The sequence below is a fragment of the Bison bison genome, unplaced genomic scaffold (assembly GCF_000754665.1).
Source record: "Bison bison bison isolate TAMUID 2011002044 unplaced genomic scaffold, Bison_UMD1.0 scf7180017864205, whole genome shotgun sequence".
NCBI classification, from domain to species: domain Eukaryota; kingdom Metazoa; phylum Chordata; class Mammalia; order Artiodactyla; family Bovidae; genus Bison; species Bison bison.
This window is the reverse complement of record NW_011494777.1, coordinates 2,085,436-2,109,388: the sequence shown is the minus strand read 5'-3', so window position 1 is coordinate 2,109,388 and position 23,953 is coordinate 2,085,436. Positions and strand designations below refer to the sequence as shown.

Here is a 23,953-nt window from a genome sequence, read left to right as displayed (position 1 = left end):
GAGTTGACTCATTGGAAAAGACTCTGATGCTGGGAGGGATTGGGGGCAGGAGGAGAAGTGGACGACAGAGGATGAGATGGCTGGATGGCATCACTGACTGGATGGACGTGAGTCTGAGTGAACTCTGGGAGTTGGTGATGGACAGGGAGGCCTGGTGTGCTGCGATTCATGGGGTTGCAAAGAGTCGGACACGACTGAGCGACTGAACTGAACTGAACTGAAGTATCCCAAGTACAAAAATATGTCCCTACTCTAACCTCATCTACACATGTTACAAACTACTCACTTGGCACAGGCTTTGTGTTATCACTTGAGTTGTCATTGTTAAATTTCAAGCTCCAATCAAGCCCCTTAAGGACAGGAGTCATATTACACATCTGATTATCTTCCAAAGAGACTCCATGCCTGTAAATCTCAATCCCAGTTGCAAATTAAAATGATCTTGGGAGCTTTTAAAAATATTCATTCCCAGGCCCCACCCCTAGAGGTTCTGATTTAAATGGCCTGAGGTGGGCTGTGAGGAGTCTGTTGGGCAGCCAGGGTTGAAAAGCAACTTATCACCAAGTTCAAACTGTAAGTCAACAAATGCTTGTTGATTTACTGATTGACAAGCTCACAAACTATCATGAAGCCTCCCAGTCTTCCTGTCTCTAAGTGAATAAACCTCTTTTCTCTGAACTCTGCCTTATAGGAGCCTCATGGCAATTCTACTCCTGATTTCATGTAGCTCATCATCCCACAATTCCATTACTGAATCTCCATGTCAACATGGCTCTGCCATATTTAAAAGGCAAGTTATTGAGCATAACTTCATCATGTCCATATTATTCTCATTTATATCTACTCACTGCCTTTTTTAAAATCATATTTATTTATTTTGGCTGCACTGGCTTTTTGCTTTGCACTGGCTTTCTCTAGTTGCAGTGAGCAGTGGCTATTCTCTACTTGTGGCATGTGGGCTTACTGCAGTGGCTTCTCTTTGTTATGAAGCATGGGCTTTAGGGTGCACAGGCTTCTGTAGTTGCAACTCATGTACTCCAGAGCACAGGCTGAATAGTTGTAGCACACGAGCTTAGTTGCTCCAGTAGCATGTGGGATCTTCCCAGATCAGGGATTGAACCCTTGTCTCCTGCATTGGCAGAAGGATTCTTTACCACTGAACCACTAGGGAAGTCCCCCTGACTTTCTTTATAGACTCACTTTTACAGGGAGGGTCACCATAGCATAAGCAGAAAGGTTGTGACATCCCCTGAATCACAGACCTACTTTGAGACTGTCCAAGAATATACTTGGAAAGAATCTTGCTATAATTTAGCCTCATCTATAATATGGCCATCACTGTGGATTTTGGATAGTGATTAGATTCCCCTTTGGTCAGCCTGAGGTCAGCAAAGGTCATTGCCCATATCCTAGGGTTCATGTTCCACCATATTTGATGGGTGTTCACACAGAAACCTCCACATTTAATAGCACCTAAATATTTCCTGAGCACCTGTGGTAGACAGAGAGACCTGGTCTCTCCTCTCAGAAAGATTACAGCCTATTTGCTATATGACTCAGGGAACTCAAACTGGGGCTCTGTAACAACCTAGAGGGGTGGGAAGGCGTGGGAGGTGGGAAGGAGGCTCAAGAGGGAGGGGACACATGTACACCTATGTCTGATTCATGTTGATGAATGGCAGAAACCAACACAATATTGTAAAGCAATTATCCTTCCATCAAAAATAAATAAATTAAAAAAGAAAGCTTACAGTCTAGAGAAAGAGACAGAAGATGAATAAATAATATGGTAGAAAGTTAGCAAATATATAAGCATACTTGTATTAAGTATATGCAAGAAGTGTTCAGATGGAATGATGGAAAATATCCAGGTGGGGTTTGGGATTAAGAAGTCTGAGATATAGCCTCTGAAAAGACCTTTTAGAAGATCTCTCAAGGTTGAGGAGAACCAGCCATAGAAAGAATGAGTGTATCAGGATGCGGAATGACTGAGGCAAAGGACCAGAACAGGGAAAAGCTTCGCGCATCCCAGGGACAGCTGAGAGGACGTGCACGAAGCAGAGCAGGAGTCTGGAGAGACAGGAAGAGCCAGGTCAGGACAGTGAGCAGGTTTTGTAAGCCCTGCAGCTGCTCGCTGACCACCCATACTCAATGCTGTTGAATGGCTACCTTCATGTCAGGGGCCTCTGTCCATGTGTTAGTATGCCTTTTCCGATGTTTTTATCCAAAATTTATCTGGAAACAGAAAAAGTATTCTTACCAAACTGTCCTCTCATGCCACAAAAAAGTAACGCGCTGCAGATGTTATCAGAATTTGTAAAGCTTGGCATGGGCTAAATTCCACAGACATAAATAAATCCTTCAGTAGCTTTTCAGACAAAATCCAATCTCTCTAGCAAGGCATGCAAAACCTGCCCACCTCTGCAGCTTCCTCACTCATCACAGACCCTGTTCTGGTCGGTCCTCCGAATACTCTCAGGCATTCTCAGCCACCCCCCGCCCCTGCACACACACACACACACACACACACACACACACTCGCAAAGGTTGTCCTATTTGCCCTGTTCTCCTTCCCCTGGTTAAGTTACTTTTTTTTTTCTTTTTTACTGCTCCAAGCTTTCACAGAATTACCAAATCCCCAGGAATCCTTCTCTGCCCTCTCCCCACCTTCTTCCCTTCCAGGGAATATCCCTCCTCTGTGACTGTATGTGTATGTGTTAGTCATTCAGTCATGTCCGACTCTTTGTGACTCCATGGACTATAGCCCACCAGGCTGCCCTGTCCATGGAATTCTCCAGGCAAAAATACTGGAGTGGGTCTCCATGCCCTCCTCCAGGGGATCTGCCCAACTCAGGGACTGAACCCAAGATTCCTGCACTGCAGGCAGAGTCTTTACCACTGAGCCACCAGGGAAGAGGCTTGTGACTATATAACAAAAACACATTTCTGTCACAGCACTGTCACACTCTGTGGGTAATTTCTATTTATGTATGTCTTTCCTACTAGACTGAGTTCAATTTCTTTTCAAAGAAATTTTATTTATTTATCAGTATTTTTATTTTGTATTTTTGGCTGCTCCAGGTCTTCACTGCTGCACGCAGGCTTTCTTTCCCTAGTTGTGGTGAAGGGGGCTACTCTCTAGCTGCAATGCACAGGCTTCTTGTTGCCGTGGTTTCTCCTGTTGCAGAGCACGGGATCTAGAGCGAGGGCTTCAGTAATTGTGGCACATGGGCTTAATGTTTTGCAGCATGTGAGCTCTTCTCAGACCAGGGATCGAACCTGTGTCCCCTGCATTGGGAGGTGGATTCTTCATCTCTGGACCACACAGGGAAGTCCCTGAGCTCAATTTCAAAACTGCCTCTAAGTCCAGAATTAAATCTTAGAGACAGCATCTGGTAGAGTACTGAGCATTTAATAGATACTCAAAGTTTACTGGGCTTCCCAGTGGCTCAGCGGGTAAAGAATCCACGTACCAGTTCAGGAGACACAGTCGAGGGTTTGATCCCTGGGTCGGGAAGATCTCCTGGAGGAGGGCATGGCAACCCACTCCAGTATTCTTGCGTGGAGAATCCCATGGACAGAGGTAGGCTACAGTCCACGAGGTCGCAAAGAGTTGGACACGACTGAAGCAACTGAGCAGGAGCAAAGTTTACCGAATGAATAAATTAATTAAACAGATATAACATGGAAAACATGATTTAACAGCTGTCTGTGGAGCAGGTATGGGTGAAAGGGGGGATGTGAGTTGATTACAGTTTGAATTGCTAAAGACCAATCTCACAGAGCACTGGGCCCAATTGTTGAAAGCATCCTTTAAGTGAGATTTGACTCTCCAGGAGAGGGTGATGGGATCAGGGTAATTAGAAATAATGTTCTGTCAAGAATTGCTAATTGAATCAGGCTATGAGTTCCTGGAGAAAAAGCCTGGTCTCAATAAGGTTAGGAAAAGAAATCATGGGCACAAAGGCACAAAATGATGGGCATAAAAATATTATTTTTTATTTTAATTTTAAATTAATTCTTATTGGATTATAATTGGTTTACAACTTTGTGTTAGTTTCTGCTGTACAGAAAAGTGAATCAGTTATACATATAACCATTCTTTTTTAGATTCTTTTTCCACATAGGTCATTACAGAATACTGAGCAGAGTTTTCTGTGAATACAGTATTCAGGTCCTATTATTAACAGTTATCTATTTTATATATAGAACTGTGTATATGTCAACCCCAGTCTCCTAATTTATCCCTTCCCCCCACCCAAGGAATATTAGATAAATGTGTGGATATCATGGTTGGTACCATCCATCTGCTTTTTAAAGTATTTGTTTAGGGGTTACCTTATGCAGGGCACCATGCTATGCTCTGCAGGTAACAAATATGTTTGAGGGGAAAAAACATCCCACAACAGATGACTAGTTTAAGGTGTGGTACATATATACAGTGGGATATTACTGAGCTATAGAAAGAATGAAGTAATGCCATCTGCAGCAAATGGATAGACCTAGAGATTATCATACTAAGTGAAGGAAGTCAGAAAGAGAAAGATAAATATTATATAATATCACTTACATGTGGAATCTAAAAAAAATAACATAAATTACCCTATACATTATATATTATATGGACTTCCCTGGTGGCTCAGACAGTAAAAGCATCTGCCTACAATGTGGGAGACCCAGGTTCAATCCCTGGATTGGGAAGATTCCCCTGGAGAAGGAAATGGCAACCCACTCCAGTATTCTTGCCTAGTAAATCCCATGGATGGATGGAGGAGCCTGGTAGGCTATAGTCCCTGAGGCCCCAAAGAGTCGGACATGACTGAGAGACTTCACTCACTTTCATACATTATATGAAACAGAAAGGGACTCACAGACATCCAAAACAAACATAGTTACCAAAGGGAAAAGGGAGGGAGAGGAGGTGTGTATTAGGAATATGGAAGACCACTAATACACACTGCTATACATAAGCCAGATAAGCAACAAGGATATACTATATAGCACAGGGAACTATATTCAGTATAATAGCCTATAATGGAAAATAATTTGAAAAAATATCAAATTACTTTGCCCTACATCTGAAACTAATACAATATTGCAAATCAACTAGACTTCAATTAAGAAAAAACACAGTAAATAAAATAAACCCCACTTTGGTCCAGGAATCCATAATCTAGTAAGGAGACAGGTAAGAAATATACACAGGAAACTAGAAAGCAAGGTATTCAATTAAAAGTGGAATAAAGCATATAAGAATTCTGGAAATCCAGTCAAGGGAGTGAAGATTTCTGCCTGGAACGTTCAGGAAGGACATAGCTATGAGCCACTCTGATTAACAGAGAGGATTTTGATCGGCAGAAGGAAAAAATGAACGCCAGCATTCTAGGCAGAGGGAGCATTGTGACACGGGTACAAAGACAAAAACTTGCAGGACTGGTCAGGGAGGAAAAGCCATGGAAAATAACTAGAGACCAGCACTAAATAGTGAAACGTTTCTAAACATTTAACCACTGCCGTCTCTTGAATGTCAATGTCTCTTCTCTGTTCTCCCAAGCATCTAAAGTGTATGAGCTTTCCACATCTTATCATATTATTATCCGAAATACTTTATGTATGTCATTAAATGTAAAGCTATACTATCAGTTAGGAAACTGTTGCATTAGTTCTGATCAGGTCAATGACCTGAACTCTGTCAATGAAGAGACAGACTAATAGAGAACGTTTATGGAGACTGATTGGATGTTGAGAGCAAAGGAGACTAGGTCACTCCAGGGTTTTGTGCCTGTGAGCAGGCAAATGGTGGTCCCATTAAATAAGTGATAAGTGTCAGAAGAAAGACCTCTTTGGGAGGGAGGGGCACAGAAAAGAAGATGAATTTGGCCTCAGACTTGCAGACTCTGTTGTCTAAGTGTAAACTTATTGCCTCTACTACACAATCAAGTTACCTGCCGTCTACAGTGTGAGTAGCCTGCTTTTGACATGTTAAGGAGGGCTGTCTTATTACACTTGAAATGATTACAGTTGGAATGTCTCAGAACTGCTGCATGTCCAAGGGAGAGAAATGCTTCTTCCCAAGTGCTCTGAGTCCTTAAACTCCTCGAAGCATTAAGGGACTGGATTTTACTGCATCCGAAGAAAATCTCAGATCCAGCGATGGTCACAAGGATGCAAGACCAGATCAAGAGGATATGTGTACGAATGTATATATAACCCACATATTTTTTGCATACTTCCAAATTGCATGTTTATGCAGCTGTCCACAAACTCAGCTTCTCTGTTTATTTTTGTCCTTAGAGGAAACAGAGAAGAGGGTTCTGCCTATTAGGCGAAGCAAGATCAAAGAGTCCCCTTCCTAGCCCAAGAGGGGATCCCGCTAAAGCCTCCCATCTGAGTGAAGATCAAAACAAGCCTGGTGCCCCCTGAATGGACCAGAATGCTCCCCCAATGGCACCTGTTGGCCTCCTCCCTCCACGGTTTGCACCAAATGGACAGGCTCTGTGTGCTCCTGGGAAGGAAGCATGCAATAACAGTAGGCTCTCCAAAGAGAAAAGCATTTCCCACCAGATTCTTTAAGACTAAATGACTCTCACTGAGCAGGTAGCAACTCTGCTGTTTCAGGAACCAAGGGGGAGAAGAGCCCGGAAAGGTCAGCAGACAAGCTAAAGGTGTCCAACAGTTTACAAGGGCACTTGTGAAGCAGGCAGATGCAAATGCTTGCTCTCTCTCTTGGGCCAAGAGAAACCAACTGACACCCTCTGTGTTTTCCTTCTCCGTCTCTGCTATGTGTCACCCTCTTAATTGGTTCTAATCACCTGAAACAAGATTAGAAGAGTGACATCTATCCTGGGCACCATTTTGCTTGGCACAGGAGACAGGCCCGCCCTTGTACCCTGTGAATGGGGGCATTGTTCCCCCATGTCAGCCTGCAGCCTCCCACGATGACCTCTCCGATCTGGGTTTACATAAGGATGTGGCAATAGCAGACAGAACTGTAACAAAAATGGCTGTGTCGGCAGGTGTGCCTGTGGGTCTCAATAATGCTCCTTCTGGAAAATCTCAGGGTGAAATGGACACTGGATTCTCTCTCACAGAAGTTTTGATCAAATCCTTATTGAGAATGGGTTCCTGCAGATACGTAGCTGCCAAGGATGGAGTGGGAGTTTGGGATTAGCAGGTGCAAACTAGTATATGTAGGATGGATAAACAACAAAGTCCTACTATACAGTACAGGGAACTATATTCAATATCTTGGGATAAATCATAATGGAAAAGAATTTGAAAAATAATGTATATATGTGCATAACTGAGTCACTTTGCTGTACAGCAGAAATTAACACATTGTAAATCAGTGTTTGTCACTTAGTCGTGTCTGACTCTTTGCAACCCCATGGACTGCAGCCCGCCAGGCTCTTCTGTCCATGGGATTTCCCAGGCAAGAATACTGGAGTGGGTTACCATTCCCTTCTCCAGGGGATCTTCAGGACCCAGGGATCGAACCCGGGTCTCCTGCATTGCAGGTGGATTCTTTACCACTCAGCCACCAGGGAAACCTCAAAAAAAGAAATGATCCTTGGTTCAGCATCCCATTGCTTGTTCTGATGCAGTCCTTACTCCTACTGACCTTTCTTTGCCTACAGAAAAGTACAAATTTCCATTGCATCCAAATCCACTTGCAATGGAAGCAATCGAGATAGATCTCAGCAAGAAACGGGTGGAGGCTCTATTACTGCTTTCACCTCCCGGCACCCACCACTCCATATCAGCTCTACAACACAACATGCCAACTGGTCATACAGGAAACATAAGATGGAACCTCATGTGGTAGTAGTACTGTGCCCTCCACAGTCACCAGCAGCTTGGGAAATACTCATGCTGAGTGAGCACTGTGACCAAAGGTTCAGGGTGGGGAGTATACTGAGAAATGGTGGTCCAACAGTGGAGGCTGCCACCGGGAAGCCAAAGCTTGAGAAAACAGAAGCAGCCTCACAGATGAACTGGCCATAACATCTCCAGGCAGATGCAAATTTCACACAGCCTTCAAGGATGTCCAAGAAGACAAAGCAGCAGTCACCCAATTTCCATGATGAACATGAAGTTCACAACCCTGCCTTGTTACGTCCTCTTCTATTTCTCCCACCACCTAGTCTGTATATAAAAAGCAGTGGAAAGGAAGAAATTTCAGAGTAATCAGTGACCACCATTCCAAATGAGCTCGTTCCCGAGTAAGAAATGTAGAGGCCAAGGAAGCCGCTGGGGTCAGAGTTCCTTGAAGTCGCAAAGCTGCCAGGGAGACTACTGCAGCTCAAGGAATGGGATTATTCCAAGGGCACCACTGGTCTTAGCAGCTGCCATTTCTCCAAACATAGTGCATCCGCAAAAAGAAGTGACTTGCAAATGCTCTCCTCTTCTGAACAAGTTCCTGACCGCGAACTGTTTGAGCTCCTGACACGGCTAGAATCACTTCTACCCTGGAACATCATGTCTTTTGTTAGACTTGAAGCTCCTCCTGGACTTTTGTTGTTGGTTTATTGTGGCTCTCCTTCAGTGTCTAGAATGTTCTCTTACATACATTAGACATTCAATGAGTCATTGCTGCCTGGAGAAGGAAATGCCAACCCACTCCAGTATTTCTGCCTGGAGGACAGAGGAGCCTGGCGGGCTACAGTCCATGGGGCTGCAAAGAGTCAGACACGACTTAGCGACTATGCACATACGCATGAATGATCGCTGATTGACTGATTACTTGACTAATTTCTCCTTTAGAGGATTTACAAGGAAACTGACACAGAAAAAGATAGCCAATCAGTTAATCGTCAGTACTGTGAAATGTTTCCTTTAACTTCTGAAGCATTAAATTTCATACAACTGTTTCATAAATGGCTCCTTTTTCTCTTAATAAAATTCTATAAATGAAAGGGTGCTATTATTAGCCCTTTTCCACAGATGGGGAAATTGCAACATTCCGATATTAAATAGCCTGCCTAGTCACGTGCTGATTTTTACATCAATTCTCTTAGTCATTCCTTCAAACAGTTGTTGAGTGCTTATCCTGTCTATGCTAATAGGGGACACCCTAGAGTTTACATACACACTTTCTCATTTAATCACCACATTAACTCACGATAGTGGATATTATTTTGCCTTTTCTAGAAACGAGGAAACAAACGCTAAGAATGTCTAGATGATTTGCTCATGTTTACACACCTAATGGTAAGGGACTTGGAGTTCTAACCAGGTCCCTGCCATAAATAGCTGTGGGCTATTATTAATACACAATGTACTATTTTTTAAACATATGGGATTTTTAAATATTTATTTTTATCTGTTTATTCCTTTGACTGCACCAGGTCTTAGCTGCAGCATTTGAACTCTTAGCTGCAGCATGTGGGATCTAGTTCCCTGACCAGGGATTGAACCCAGGCCCCACAAATTGGGAGCTCACAGTCTTAGCCACTAGACTGCCAGGGAGGCTCCTACAATGTATTATTATTCATACACAAGATTTCTCAAAGAAACCTTGAAAAACAGAGCCAGAATTAAACTCCATGCCTCACAACCCCAAGGCAACAGCCATTTCTTTCAATCCCACTATACAGTAATTTACATTTGTTCTTACACGGTTATGAAAGGATATGTAAGTCTTCTACATATTTTTTTTTCTTTAGCCACCTCCTTATCATAAACCTCAATCTTCCTACTTTCCTTTAGACAGGAAAAACAACAAAACAAAAACAGGTGCTCAAGTCTTAGCCATGCTAAGAAATGTGTCTTCTTTTTTTTAACATATAATTTTTATTTTATTTTATTTTGGCCATGCTGTGTGGCATGCGGGATCTTAGTTCCCTGACCAGGTATCAAACCCGTTCCCCCTGCACTGAAAGCACAGAGTCTTGACCACTGGACCACCAGGGAAGCTCCAGAAATGTGCCTTGTTGACTTACACCTGTCTCTAACAAACTCACTTTTCTGTCTCGGTCAAGTTTCTTTCAAGACAATATTAGCTCCACTTTCTCATTTTATATTAACTCCCAAATTGTCTGCAGTGTTGATCCTGTCCCAGCCACTCCAATAAAGATGATCTGTCCAGATCGTCAACAGCCATCTCTACATCCATGTCTCTCGTGTGGGCCACAAGTTTGCTCTTGTAGCCAGCCCCCAGATACTACTGGTACTGCTGGGTCACAGACCACCACTTTGGACACTTCTCAGTCTTTAGCCAACTGGATCCCTCAGCTACATTTAGTAGCTTCCATCACCCATTGCTTCTGAAATCCTCTTCTTGACACTCTTTGCTGATTTTTTCTTTTCTCTCTTTGGGGTTTTGCTTAGGTTCCTAATTTTCTCCTGCCCATTAAGGCTCCATCCTTGGTCCAATCCTACCACTGTCCCGTGTGCGTTCACGTGTGCTCAGTCGTGTCCGACTCTTTGCGACCCCATGGACTGCAGCCCCCCAGGCTCCTCTGTCCATGGAATTCTCCAGGTAAGAATACTAGTGGGTTGCCATTTTCTCCTCCAGGGGATCTTTCCAACCAAGGAAGTGAACCTGCGTCTCCTGCATTGGCAGGCAGATTTCTTACCACTTGAGCCGCCTGACAATGGGAACTGTCCTAGTCCGTCATCTTTTCCCTGGATGATGGCAAGAGCCTCCTAACTGGTCCTCCTGTGTTCAGTCTTGTTCCTGCAAAGCCATCCCCCATAGTGATTCTCCCCAAACCCAAACTCGATTGCTCTTCTCCTGCTTAGAGCCAGGTAGGGACTCTCCAGAGTCTACAGAACAAAACCTCTATGGTGTGGTCCTTTCCCACCCCACCTCTCAGCACTTGCTCTCTGCACTTTACCTCCTATTACTGTTGAGCTGCCCGCAGCTCCCAGACACATGCTATCTCAAGCCGCCTCATCTTTGGTTCTATTTCCCCTCTTCCCAGGATGCTGTTAGCCTCACCCCAGGTTTCTCATTCCCCTGGCTAATTCTTTTCATCCTTTAAGATTCAGTTTAGGTTTTCTCATCCATAAAGCCTTCCCCAGCCCTTCCTGCTGCCTCCTACAGGGACAGGGCTGAATCTCTTCCTTTGTGCTCCCACGGTGCCTCCACGGAGTATTTAAATTGACTTATGTTTGCAGCCCTTTACTGCTCAGTAAGCTCTTTGAGGGGATAATTCATCATTGTAGCTGCTCCCTCAACCTGGCAAAGAGTGGGTGCTCCAAGAATGTTTTCTGAGCTGACACACACCTGTTTCTCCTACGCCAAACAAAGGTCCTTAAGATGAGCAGCCTCAGTACCTTTCAGGTCTATAGGTCTACAGTTCTAATCAAAGACTCTCCAGGCTTGGGACAAGCAGCAGCTGGCTTACAGTCTAATCTGTTCTCGTGGCTTTCTAGAACCACTGGTCCTCCCACTCTGCCGCTCCAGTCGATCTGCAAGTCTTCCCATGAGAACCGTAATCTCAAAACTAAGCTTCCTAATTAACTCTACTTCAGGAGAGCCTACAGCGCCAAACCCCTAAGTGTTATGAATGCAATCAAGAAAAACGAGAAAGTGTCAGTCACTCAGTCGCATCCGACTCTTTTGTGACCCCAGGGATGGTAGCCCACCAGGCTCTTCTGTCCCTGGAATTCTCCAGGCAAGAATATTAGAGTGGGTAGTCATTCCTTTCTCCAGGGGATCTTTGACCCTGGGATTGAACCTAAGTCTCCCGAATTGCAGGCAGATTCTTTACCGTCTGAGCTGCCAGGGAAGCCCCTATAAATGCAATACTGATGGACCACTCTACTAGGTGGACATGAGCTGATCCACGGACTGCCAAGTGGTCTGTATGATGTTCCTTGAAGAGCTACTGAACATTGTAAAGCAACTGTACTTCAATTAAAGATAAATTTTTTAAAGAAGACAGAATAGAAAGAGAAAGAAGTTGGTAATAGCTTGAAATGAGTATGAGGAAATGTAACTATACTTTCAAAATGATTTAAAAAAAAAGAAGAGCTATGGAAAAAAGTGGCTACATTTTTTTTTCTCTTTCTGAAAATATCCCTAGAGTTGAACTGTAATCCCAAAATAAGTTAGGGAGGTAAAGTAGTCAGAAATGGTTTTCTCCAAGCCACTATATTACCAAGGAACAAAACACAGTTATCCTAAGCCTCTGAGGATAAGGAAACTCATAGCTACACAGCCCCTTCTCTCACAAACCCCAGCATGGTCACTGGGCTCTCTTGAGGTTCCGTAAAGCAAGTATTAGAACTCAGACTCAGCTTTTGCAAATGGTGCTGAGCTGTATCCTGCACAAACCAAGCTAACGTATCTCCTGAACTCCCATGCAGATTCTGATGAACTGAGCTAACCAAATGATGAGTGGAGCAGAATCAAAAATATTCACACACCTATGCTTTCACTGCCAAGGGCCGGGGTTCAATCCCCAGTCAGGGAACTAAGATCCCACAAGCTGTGTGGTATGCCCAAGGAATACTCTCACACGACTCTCTCAAAGTCCAATAGAATTATCAGCGAGTTTTTTTCTTTTCACCTGCTGCAACTAGGATTCCAATGCTTTACAATGAACTATAAATGGTTAAATTCTCAATCAGACTTACTTTAGGACACATTTATCATACATCTGCTTAGAACAGGCAAACACATTTATATGTAGAGAATCATACTTTACATTTTCCTAAGTTTCCTATTTGATATTTAAGAATCTCCAAGCACTTGACTAATGAGCATACTGTTTCTGTTCTAAAGGAAAAAGAGTTCAAAAGAAGTGAAACAGCTTACCCCTGTCACTCCAGGGGCTCATTATAAAATTAAAAGTAAACCCAGTACATCAGTGAACCTCCATTCCTGGTAAAACACAAAGTCCTAACTTCATCAAGAAACATGAAAAATATTCTGACCTTCCAAGGGGAAAATGATGAAAAGGGGGGAAAAATAGATTTATGAAGCAACAATAAGTCATGATTCAAGAACACACAATTCACCCTAATGGTTTTCATAGTCTTACCACAGTAGTATTGAGTTTTATTTTTAAAATACAGCTTCTCAAGATGCATTTCAGACCATGTTGTCATTAATATTACTACATTTGATACAATTTCATCTGCAATATTATATAAACACTGATGATTAAAATATTATTCTTGGGTTTAGCAGATGCAAACAAGTATATTTAGACAGATAAACAACAAGGTTTTACTGTACAACACAGGAAATTATATTCAATATCACGTGATAAACTGTAACAAAAAAGAATATAAAAGAGAATGTATAAACATGTGTAACCGAATCACTTGACTATACAGCAGAAATTAACACAGCATTATAAATCAACTACACTTCAATTTTTAAAATACTAAAAAAAATAATAATTACCCTGAAGGTCATAAGATCTTCAACCATCAAAAAAAAAAAAAAGTTCAACTACATTTATTACAGCATTCAGGAACACGAACTCAGTTTAGCAATGTCCTGCCTCTGCTGGGGCACCGCTTTCAGCCTGCTCCTTCATCCCGCAGTTTGATCTTAACGCTGCTTTCCGTAACTGCTACGCCATCCCAGCCTGGGTTAGATGCCCCTCCGCACACAGACCTTCCCCATCATGGAACGTGCCATGTCTCGTTGCGCTGGTGACTCCACATTTATTCCTCTGCATATTTCTCCCACAACCACAGGGGCAGAGCTCTGAGGCTCTGTCCCCATCATAACCACAGTCTTAGCACAACACCTGTTTTGTTTTTAATGAACTCTACTTGAAACAATAAGTGCTATTAGATTTTTTTGTTTTAGCCAGAAAGTTAAGTATGGATCACTCCATCAATTAAGGGTTAGATTGAATTCACTAAGGTTTTCAATGGAGACACTAAGTTTTTGATAAACTTGTTCGGAATCTAAGTTTATATAAAAATCCAAAAAATAACAGCCATCGACAAAATTTCCTGTGCACAAAAAAAAGGCAAGAGAGCTTATTAATAATTTTTATTTCCAAATGGACCCACACTCTTTATTTAAATTTATTTTTAAATTGGAGTATAACTGCTTTACAATGCTGTTAGTTTCTGCTGTACAACAATGTGAATCAGCTATAAGTATACATATATCCCCTCCTTCTTGGGTCTCCCTCCCACCCGCCTAGGGCGTCCACACTCTTAAAATACTTTCAACTAGGGCATTTTTTGATAGCCACTAACTTAGACTAGATTCTTTCATGAAAAAAATGTTGAATGCCAGTTACGTGCACTGGGTGACTTCTTTCCATTTCTTACCACTTTTCATCTCTGAAAGTTTTAAAAGGTTTTGCAATTGGTTTGATCATCAGCCTTACAGTTTCATGAAGGGGGCAAGTCTGTATGTCTCTATCACAGGGAACTTGAAGGAAGAAAGGAACGGGTGGTGTGTGACGACAGAGCGTAAAGGTCCAGGGAGCTACACGGGAAACTTGCTGGTAACCCCAGCAGCCCTTCTTGGGGGCACCATGGGGCTGAAGGGCTCAGGAGCTCTCGCTTTGGAAGCATGGTCATTGTCTGCAACTGCAAGTTCATGTCCCCTGTCCTGTAGCATTCAGTGTCCTCATCAAATTCCAGCATATTCTATTACTCCGATTGCTTTTTCATGTTTAAGCCCTTGTGAGGAGTTGCTCTGCACTGCTTAACAGCTGCCATTTAACTCCGGTCTGCCATCAAATAGGCTACACTTTAGTCTCGTAGATTAACTTGAAATGAACCGTTATCCCTCATGGTGAAGTACAATTAGGGTGAACTAAGAGAATTAAAAAAAAAAAACAGCAGACACAGTAAAATAGACAAATAAAGCCTTCAACTTAAGGATTCTCACGCTGAAGCAGACCATTCCAGATAATAAAGCCTATGAGCTAAGTGTGGCAAGCTACATATTATAAATTTTTAGACCCCACCCCAAAAAAAGGGGGTGTACGGAGGAGCAGCAATGTGTGAAAACTGCATGTGTAGGATCTGGGTGGTCCCCAGACCGGGTGAAAAAGTCAATTGTGTGGAGGAAGCAGGGAAGGCTGAGTGAGAGAGAAACCCATTAAATATAGTAAGAAAGATTTCTGTAGGGGCTTCCCTGGCCGCTCAGAAGTTAAGACTTCTGCACTTCCAACGCAGGCAGTATGGGTTCGATCCCTGGCCAGGGAACTAAGATCTCACATGCCTGAAAGTGTGGACAAGAAAATGATAAGGGAAAAAACAAGTTCCTGTAAAGAAACACCAGGGACAGACAATTCTCAACAGTTTGGTGCTGTTGTTCAGTTGCCCAGTCATGTCCAACTCTTTGCGACCCCATGGTCCAGCTCCTCTGTCCATGGGAATCCCCAAGCAAGAACACTGGAATGGGTTGCTATTTCCTTCTCCAGGGGATCTTCCCAACCCAGGGATCTAACCCTCGACTCTTGCATCTCCTGCACTGGCAGGCTAATTCTTTTTCACTAGCTGGGAAGCTTAGTACCTACCATGTGCCACTAATATGTTAGATGCCAGAAGCACAAAGAAGAATGAAGCACAAACCTTGCCTCTGATGGAAGCTCAGAGCCCCACAGGAGGGACAGTGACAGTTTCGGTATAATATCCCCACTGTGTCAGTGCTGCTGGAGTGCAAGAGGAGGGCACTGATGTGTGACCAGGCTGGACAGGTCGTGAGCCCAGCAACCAACCACTAGCACTCTGGCCTCTTGCAAATGTGTTCCTGGTTTTGATGTAAAAACATAAGGAAATATGTGGGGTTGTTTTTTTTTTTTTTCCTCAAATGTATTTCAGAGGTGAAATTATTTGTATAAAAGATAGAGATTCAGCTCAAAAAAGCAGTATTAGTACTATTATACCTGCTTCACAATCGAAAAGGAGAGACCCAGGAAAGGACGGTGGCTGGTCCAGAGTCACCAACAGCGGAGCCGGGCTGGACCCTCAGTCTCCACGGTGGCCGCCAGGCTCTGTTACATTCCTACCAGTCCAGGTTCTTTACACAGATTTTAAGCTTTCAGATTCTCCAGAAAGGGAAAGGAAATCAAAAGCCACCCCGGGGCAAATGCAGGGCTCACCAGCAATTCCCGCCCCCCTCCCGCTGAATTAGGGCTATTTCAGGATGGGGCAGAGGGTGGGGCTCCGTGGGGCGCTGCAGGGAGTGACAGGAGGGCAGGGGCGAGTCCAGAAACACAAAAAAGCCTCACACCGAGCCCCAAACACCCGGTATCCACTGCCTGCGATTGCAGCCTGATTCAAATGATCTTGCTGCCAATGCACGCGGCGCAGGACTTCCCTGATGGCTCAGACGGTAAAGCATCTGTCTACAATGCGGGAGAACCCGGTTCAATCCCTGGGTTGGGAAGATCCCCTGGAGAAGGAAAGGGCAATCCACTCCAGTACTATTGCCTGGAAAATCCCATGGACAGAGGAGCCTGGTAGGCTACAGTCCACGGGGTCCGAAAGAATCGGACACGACTGAGCGACTGCACTTTCACTTTCAGGCACGCAGGTTCAACCCCTGGTGAGGGAAGTAAGATCCCCCGTGCCTTGCTGCACAGCAATCCCTGGTGAGGGAAGTAAGATCCCCCGTGCCTTGCTGCACAGCAATCCCTGGTGAGGGAAGTAAGATCCCCCGTGCCTTGCTGCACAGCCAAAAGCTTAAAGAAAAAAAAAAGCACAGAAGATGGTCAATAAATTTAAAAAGAAAAGAAGCTGTGGCTTCTAATTTCAAAATGAAATTATAGCTCACAACACTGTTTTAGAGAAATCCTATCTAAAAGACTAGAGCCTTGCTGTGATGGTGGTGAAGTCATCTAATTATTCGGAGCTTTGGTTTTCCTTCTAGTCCAAAAAAAAAACAGAGTGAACTCTAAATCCTTCTCCAGTTAAATCTCTGTGCCTGTACACAATTCTAGCAGTGATTTCACAAGTATTTTCAGTCCTATCTTTTTAAGTTGGAAAATGTTAAAAATTTCTTTTCTAGTCTCCAAACAAAAGAAGAGGGCAATGACCCTCTGAGCTACATAATGAAACATTGTTTGTTTGTTGCTCTGGATGACAAAAGTTTATATCCTGTTTAATTTAGAGAAGAAAGTCCTTCACATTCTAATTTAACTACTATTTTCAAACTTGTTTATCAAAATATTTACAAAGCCTTTCCTGTAAAACGGGGCAGTTTTTTTTACAGTCAATGCTTCGATTTGTTTATCAAATAAAATACACAGATCATTATCAATTCAGGAAAAAAATTAACCCCAAAAGCAACTAAAAATAAACCCATGTAATATGTGCCCCCAAATGGAAACTACATTTATCTGTGCAAAGAACAAACATTATAATTTTCATTAAGCTCTAAGACTATTTTTTTAATAATAAAAAAAATTAAATGAGTCTTCCTGGTCATTGTTTTTTAAAAAAGACTTTAGCAATAATATTCAAGCAGCAATATTGGTAATAAGAACTGGAAACAATGCAAAAGTCAATGGAGTGGATAAACATATAATATTTATATACTGGATTCTATACAGTAACGAACATGAGTGAACTGCAGCTACACACAGCATAGGTGATTCTTGGAATCTACATGATTCCAAATCTTGGATGTTATATGAGAAAACAAGTCACAAAAATACATTTATAACAAGTTCAAAAACCAGCAGAGCTAATCAATATGTGATTAAGAGATGATGGACTCTTTGTGCAATCAGTCCATTCACATTTTAATTGCACTGTGGTTTAACTGTAAAACTTGTAATTTGAAAGGGAATGGTGGGTATGAAACCCAACAGTACTTCTCTTAACAATTTTATTTTATTCTTTCCATGGACCATTCTCTCACAATTAAAATGATAAATAATTGATTTCTTGACCTGTCACAAGTCTCTGATGAATAATCAATCAACTGACTCGGTGATTTTATTTTGCAGTTTACATTTAAATAAAAAGGGAAGAGGAAATTCTTCCAAGAAAAAAAAATAAATATACAGTCAAACTAAAGGGATTAAGAGATATAAATATATGATGTGCGTGTGTGCACACTCAGTTGTGTCCAACTCTTGAGATCCCATGGTCTGTAGCCCACCAGGCTCCTCTGTCTATGGGATTTTCCAAGCAAGAATACTGGATCGAGTTGTCATTTCCATGTCCAGATAGATGGTAAAGTGTCTGCCTACAATACAGGAGACCCGGGTTCAATCCCTGGGTTGGGAAGATCTCCTGGAGAAGGAAATGGCAACCCACTCCAGTACTCTTGCCTGGAAAATCCCATGGACAGAGGAGCCTGGTAGGCTACAGTCCATGGGGTCGCAAAGAGTCTGACACGACTGAGTGACTTCACTTTCACTTTGTCCAGATCCAGAAATCGAACTTGCATCTCTTGCATCTCCTGAATTGGCAGGCTGGTTCTTTACTAGCTGAACCATCAAATACATGGTAAGACTGCAGAAAACCACAAGGTGTGCATAGCGAGCTGAGATACGGGGTCCTTAATGGGCAAAGCGCTGAGGACAGTGTCAGGCCAGAGCATAGGCAGCCTGAGACAAAATGCCCTTTGTCTTAAACCGAGTGGCAGGTACACAGCTATTCACCATTACTCTTTTTTATAGAAGTGTAGTTGATTTAAATGTTGTATTAATTTATGCTGTGCAACAGTGATTCAGTTATGTGTGTGTATATATATATATTCTTTTTCATATTCTTTTCCATGATGGTTTACCACAAAATACTAAATAGAGTTCCCTATGCTATACAGTAGGACCTTGTTTATCCATTCTCTATATAATAATTTGCATCTGTTAATCTCAAATTTGCAGTCCCTCCCTCATCTACCCCTCTGTATTGTTATTTTTCTATCCTACATATCTTATATAAATATTTTTATCTACCTGATATTTATATTAACAATATTTATAATCAGGTGACATTTATTTATTTAAAGTTTTTATTGGAGTATAGTCACTTTACAATGTTGTGTTATTTTCTGCAGTAAAGTGCAGTAAAGTGAATCAGTTATACATACACATATATCCCCCTTTTGGGATTTCCTTCCCATTTAGGGCGCCACAGAGCACTGAGTAGAGCTCCTTGTGCTATAGTGTAGCTTCTCATTACTTATCTACTTTATCCATAGTGGTGTATATATCTCCCAATCCATGCCACCCCTCCTTTCCCACCTTGGCGTCCAACAATCAGGTGAAATTTACTTAAATCGTACTCACCCTGGAACAATACCTAAGGAAGTGAAGCATAATGGATAAAATAGTGAATTTCGTCCATCACTGGCACACCTGGCATATTTGGGTATCCAGACATTCCCTAGGGCTCCAGCTGTGTAAGAACTTTACTGCTCCTTGAGGGCAAAAAAACATGTCCTCATCACTCTAGGGGTGTTTTTATTGCCTAGAAATAAAGAACTAGGTAAGGGAAAGTCAAATTGGTTGTAATAAAAGAAAAATAAATTTAAATATTGCTGAAGACCTACTTTGTACCCAGCACCATGCTTTTGAAAATAAGTTCTTCAGGTGTTTAAGCTCCAAATGAGGCAACACAGTTCTCTATGCGTGACAGGTTTTGATTTCTCCTCTGCCTTCCCTCACATATTTTTTTTTCTCACATATTTTTTGAGTAGAGTTTTTGTCTTTCTATATTAGCATCATAGATCTCAGAGATTATCCCTTAATGTAGTCAATCTCTATACAACCTAGAATCCTGCTGTCTCTCCTCTTCTCTCCCATAATCTCCCACCCAAGAAGAGGTCTATCTCCCTACTTCTTTCTATCTGCTTCCTCCTCTATTAGGTGCTTTCTCTGTGGCTCAGTTGGTAGAATCTGCCTGTGATGCAGGAGACAAGGGATCTATCCCCAGGTTGGGAAGATCCCCTGGAGAAGGAAATGGCAGCCCACTTCAGTACTCTTACCTAGAAAATCCCATGCATAGAGAAGCCTGGTGGGCTACAGTCCACGGGGTCCCAAGGGTCGGACACGACTATTAAATAGGAAGAATAATAGTGTCTCAAATGCAATGAGGCCTGAAAATAGCAATTAGGAGGGAGAGTCATTGCTTCTACCCTCTCCCACATTCTAGGCTTCATTTCTCAGCTGCAAGTGAAACAGGGATTATAAGAGAACTAGTCTGCACAGGAAATTACATTCAATATCCTCTGATAAACCATAATGTAAAAGACTATGAAAAACAGTATACATATAACTGATCACTTTGCTGTACAGCAGTAATTAAAACAATGCTGTAATTCAACTTTACTTCCAAAAAAAAGAAAAAAAAAGTCTCATATGATTGCATTAGGAATTAAATAAGTTAATTCACATAAGTCATCAGAGCAGTGCCTGGTATATAGGAACAATTACGTAAGTGTCTGCTATCATGCGTATTTGTTTTTACAGTTCTTTTGTTTATTATTGTTATTATTGTTGCTTTGTGACTTCACCTCTGGTTTGGTGTAAGAAAGTCTGATGAAGTGCTCCCACACATACTTCTCTTCCAGGTAGAATTTTACCTGCAACATCAACCACTTTCTCCTCTGAAGTTACTCTGCCTTCCACTTGCCCTCACACTCTCCACTACATCCCAGTGGCAAGGGTTAAACCTAAAGGATTCTCAGGCTGGTGGCTGGAACAACCCAACACAAATAGGAAGTTAGCGCCTCATCAGGTTAATTTCAGTCTCCCACTTCCCCTAACACTTCACGGTTGCTTTGGAACCCAGAAGCCTCACTGGAACTCAAGTGCTCAGACAAAAGCAAGGATGGGACAAGGCACCGAGAGAATCACGCTTGGTCCCTCCAGAGAGGCCTGGCAGCCCTGACCCTGGCGAGCTGATGGTTCCGATGGACACACACAGATGTGTGTGGAAACCACAGCAGAAAGGACCACAGCAATTATGCACTTTATCCAGTGATACACACCCTTCCAGGTGGGGTTGTGCTACCGTGATTGCACAATGTTTATTATTATTACTATTACTTCAAGGGCCAGGCAACAAATTAAAGTCAGAGAAGAAGCATATAAAAGTCACCCAAACCTCAAACGGAAAAAGGCCAGTAATTTTGCTGCTCCCAGCCTCTCATCAGTCGTCATTCTCATATTTCCTCTGGGAAATCTAAAGATTTCCTCTTTAGAACTATAAAGAAAAGTCTCCCCAGTTCAGTGGAATCCCAACCACTTTCCTGTAAGTATTTTTGACCCCTGTCTCTGTGCAGAAAATAATCTAGTGTTATTTCTAGAAAGGCATGAAAATGTCTCCATAGAGCTAAGAGCCTGATCCCAAGTTCAGAGAGTCTGTGTAAAATTCCCCACTAAGCTCCCATTTTCTGGCCTCCACACATTTCAAGATGACTACACAAGCCTGGTGTGTGAGGCATCAGGCTGTAGCCTAGAAGGACATCCCACATGTGGATCAGTAACAACTTCATTTCACAGCCGAGGGACCCTGTTTCCAACAGTCTCATTCAAGGGTCTGCAAACTCTTCCCGCGAAGGGCCAGGATAGTAAATATTTTAGATCCTGTGGACCACACTTTCTCCGTCAAAAGGACTCCGTATGTATACAAAGGGGAATGGCTGTCCCCAGTAAAACTTCATAGACACTGATACCTGGACCTGATATAACTTTCACACGTCATGGAATATTGTTCTTCTGACTTTTGTGCACAGGTGTAAAAGCCATCATGAGCTCATGACAACAGGAAGACAGGTGTTGGTCCAGGTTTGGCCTCTCTGGGGTCCAGCCATTTAGGAAAAGCAGAATGATCCTGACACTGAACAGCTGCCCTCACGTGGAGACTGTGCTTGTTCATTGCACCTTGATCTTCTCAGGGCATTAAGTTAATAATCCTTAATCAACCACTCTTGCCCGCAGGTCTGTCTTATCAATGCAGAAACTGAAGCACTGAGCCGACCCAGAATGAACCCAGAGAAAGGGGGCCCCAGAGGAGGTTCTCTTTTTTAAAAAATTTTATGTTTATTGGGTCTTAGTTATGGCACGCAGGCTCTTTGGTCTTTGTTGCAGCATGCAGGATCTTGTAGTTGCGGCACGTGAACTCTTAGTTTCTGCGTTTGGAATCTAGTTTCCTGACCAGGGATCAAACCCCAGCCTCCTGATTGGGAGTGTGGAGGCTTAGCCACTCAACCACCAGGGAAGTCCTGGGGGAGGCTTTCTGAGAGCAATTCCACCTTGAACTCTGTGCCCCCGTTGCCTGCTCATCTCGAGTACACACATCTCCTGCAGAGCACTGCAAGAGCACTATTACTGCATCCTAATGGGATAATAGTATCTTCCATGACCCAGGATGGTGAAACTCTTTAATGCATCATTAATATATATTATCATAATATATATGATAATGAGGCAACCTATGTGGCTGAGCAAGTCCTGGCCCAACCCCAAGTCATCGCTGCTGTCAGTTCTGAGTTACGCCTCTGAGAAGCAGCACGTACTCACAGGGCAATTTCCCAAATGAAATGTCCCATTCTCATTTTCAAATCTGGACAACAAGTGCTGAACAAGCACATAAGGATCCACACGTCAGGAGAATAGCCTGTTTAAGCCTTCCACTGACTCCTCTCTCCCCACCCCCCTCATTCTTTCTCACCCCCGACCTATCCCTGCCTGCTCCCCTCCCACCAGAGTAGAAACACTGCTTCTCCAAATTCACCGGGAACAGAGTATTCTCAACAGGCTGCCACAGATCCATATCTCTTTGTTATCCACCTGAAACTATCACAATATTGTTGATCGGCTATCCTCCAATATAAAATAAAAGGTTTAAAAAAATCATGAAAATAGGGACTTCCCTGGTCATCCAATGATTAAGACTCCTCGTTCCCAAAGCAGGGGGCACAGGTTCAATCCCTGGTTGGGGAACTACATCCCACATGCCACAAGAAAGGCACAGCACGCCAAATAAATAAAAAAATAATGGTCTTCAAAAGTAAACATAAAGAGAGGGGAGAAAGATCCTTATCTCCAACTGAGTCCTATTTCTACAAGGGTTCTGAGGAGCTTAAGGGACCACTTTGGCATTCTCTCCACAAATTAATACCACCCAAGGCACCTCCTCCTTCCTATCCCACCTGCTTCCAGCCAGCCCCCACCCCCTCTGAACCTGGATGATGTCACTAGAAACTGTCTGCAGGAACCGCCACTATAAATAATTGGACAGAGCTGCTGCCCTGGTCACTGTAACTTCCTTCAGCCCATGGGAATCTTCTCACCCTATGAAGGGGATCCACCAGTTAGTTTCATTGGCAGATACTTGGTTTCCTAAGATACCAGTGAGTAGTTAAGAAACACAATTCCAGGAAAAATCCATGCAAACCCTGTGCATTGAGCCCCTTCTATACAATGGTCATCATTACTGATCAGAAGGCAATCATAAAAGATCCCCATGAGCAACTGAAAGCTGTAATACAGGGGTTTCCTTTAGAACTCCCTCTGAATCACAGATTCAAAAATATAGGAAGACAAGGATTACCCCCAACCTGCCACCTTTTTCCACACTACCAATCAGAAAGAAAGATATCAACTGCATTTCTTTCCTTCTCTTAGTACTTTGAGATAAGAAAATAAAAACACATATTCTCTTTCAAAAGAAAAGACTTTTCCTAACTCTATTCTTCAAAGGAAAAAAAAAAAAACATGCTGAGAAATTCTGCCACTTTTCTAAAACAGTTCTTGAGATGCATAGATGTATGATGAAATATTTCCTAGGGGTAAATGAATCCCGAGCAATTCTTGTAAAAAGTAAAGTAACAAAGCACATTTTGTGATGCTGTAGTGTTTGACTTGTTTGTGCCACTCATGTATGAATTCACAAAATTCTGAATTCACACTATAAACCAGAATGGTGGAGAGAATGAAACATACCTATTCATGAAGACTTCAACAGCTCAAAGACCACCCAGGTTGCAGAGGACTTACAAGGCAGCCAGTACAATGACATAACCCACAAGAATGCCCTAGAGTGAAGTGGTTTTTAA

General features: G+C 42.7%; 1 protein-coding gene across 1 annotated transcript in view; it reads right to left on the bottom strand.

The window, feature by feature from the left end:
* BARX2 (BARX homeobox 2) overlaps positions 1 to 23,953 on the bottom strand; it is an 82,336-nt gene that overhangs the window by 41,895 nt on the left and 16,488 nt on the right. The gene's annotated exons all lie outside the window — the stretch shown is intronic.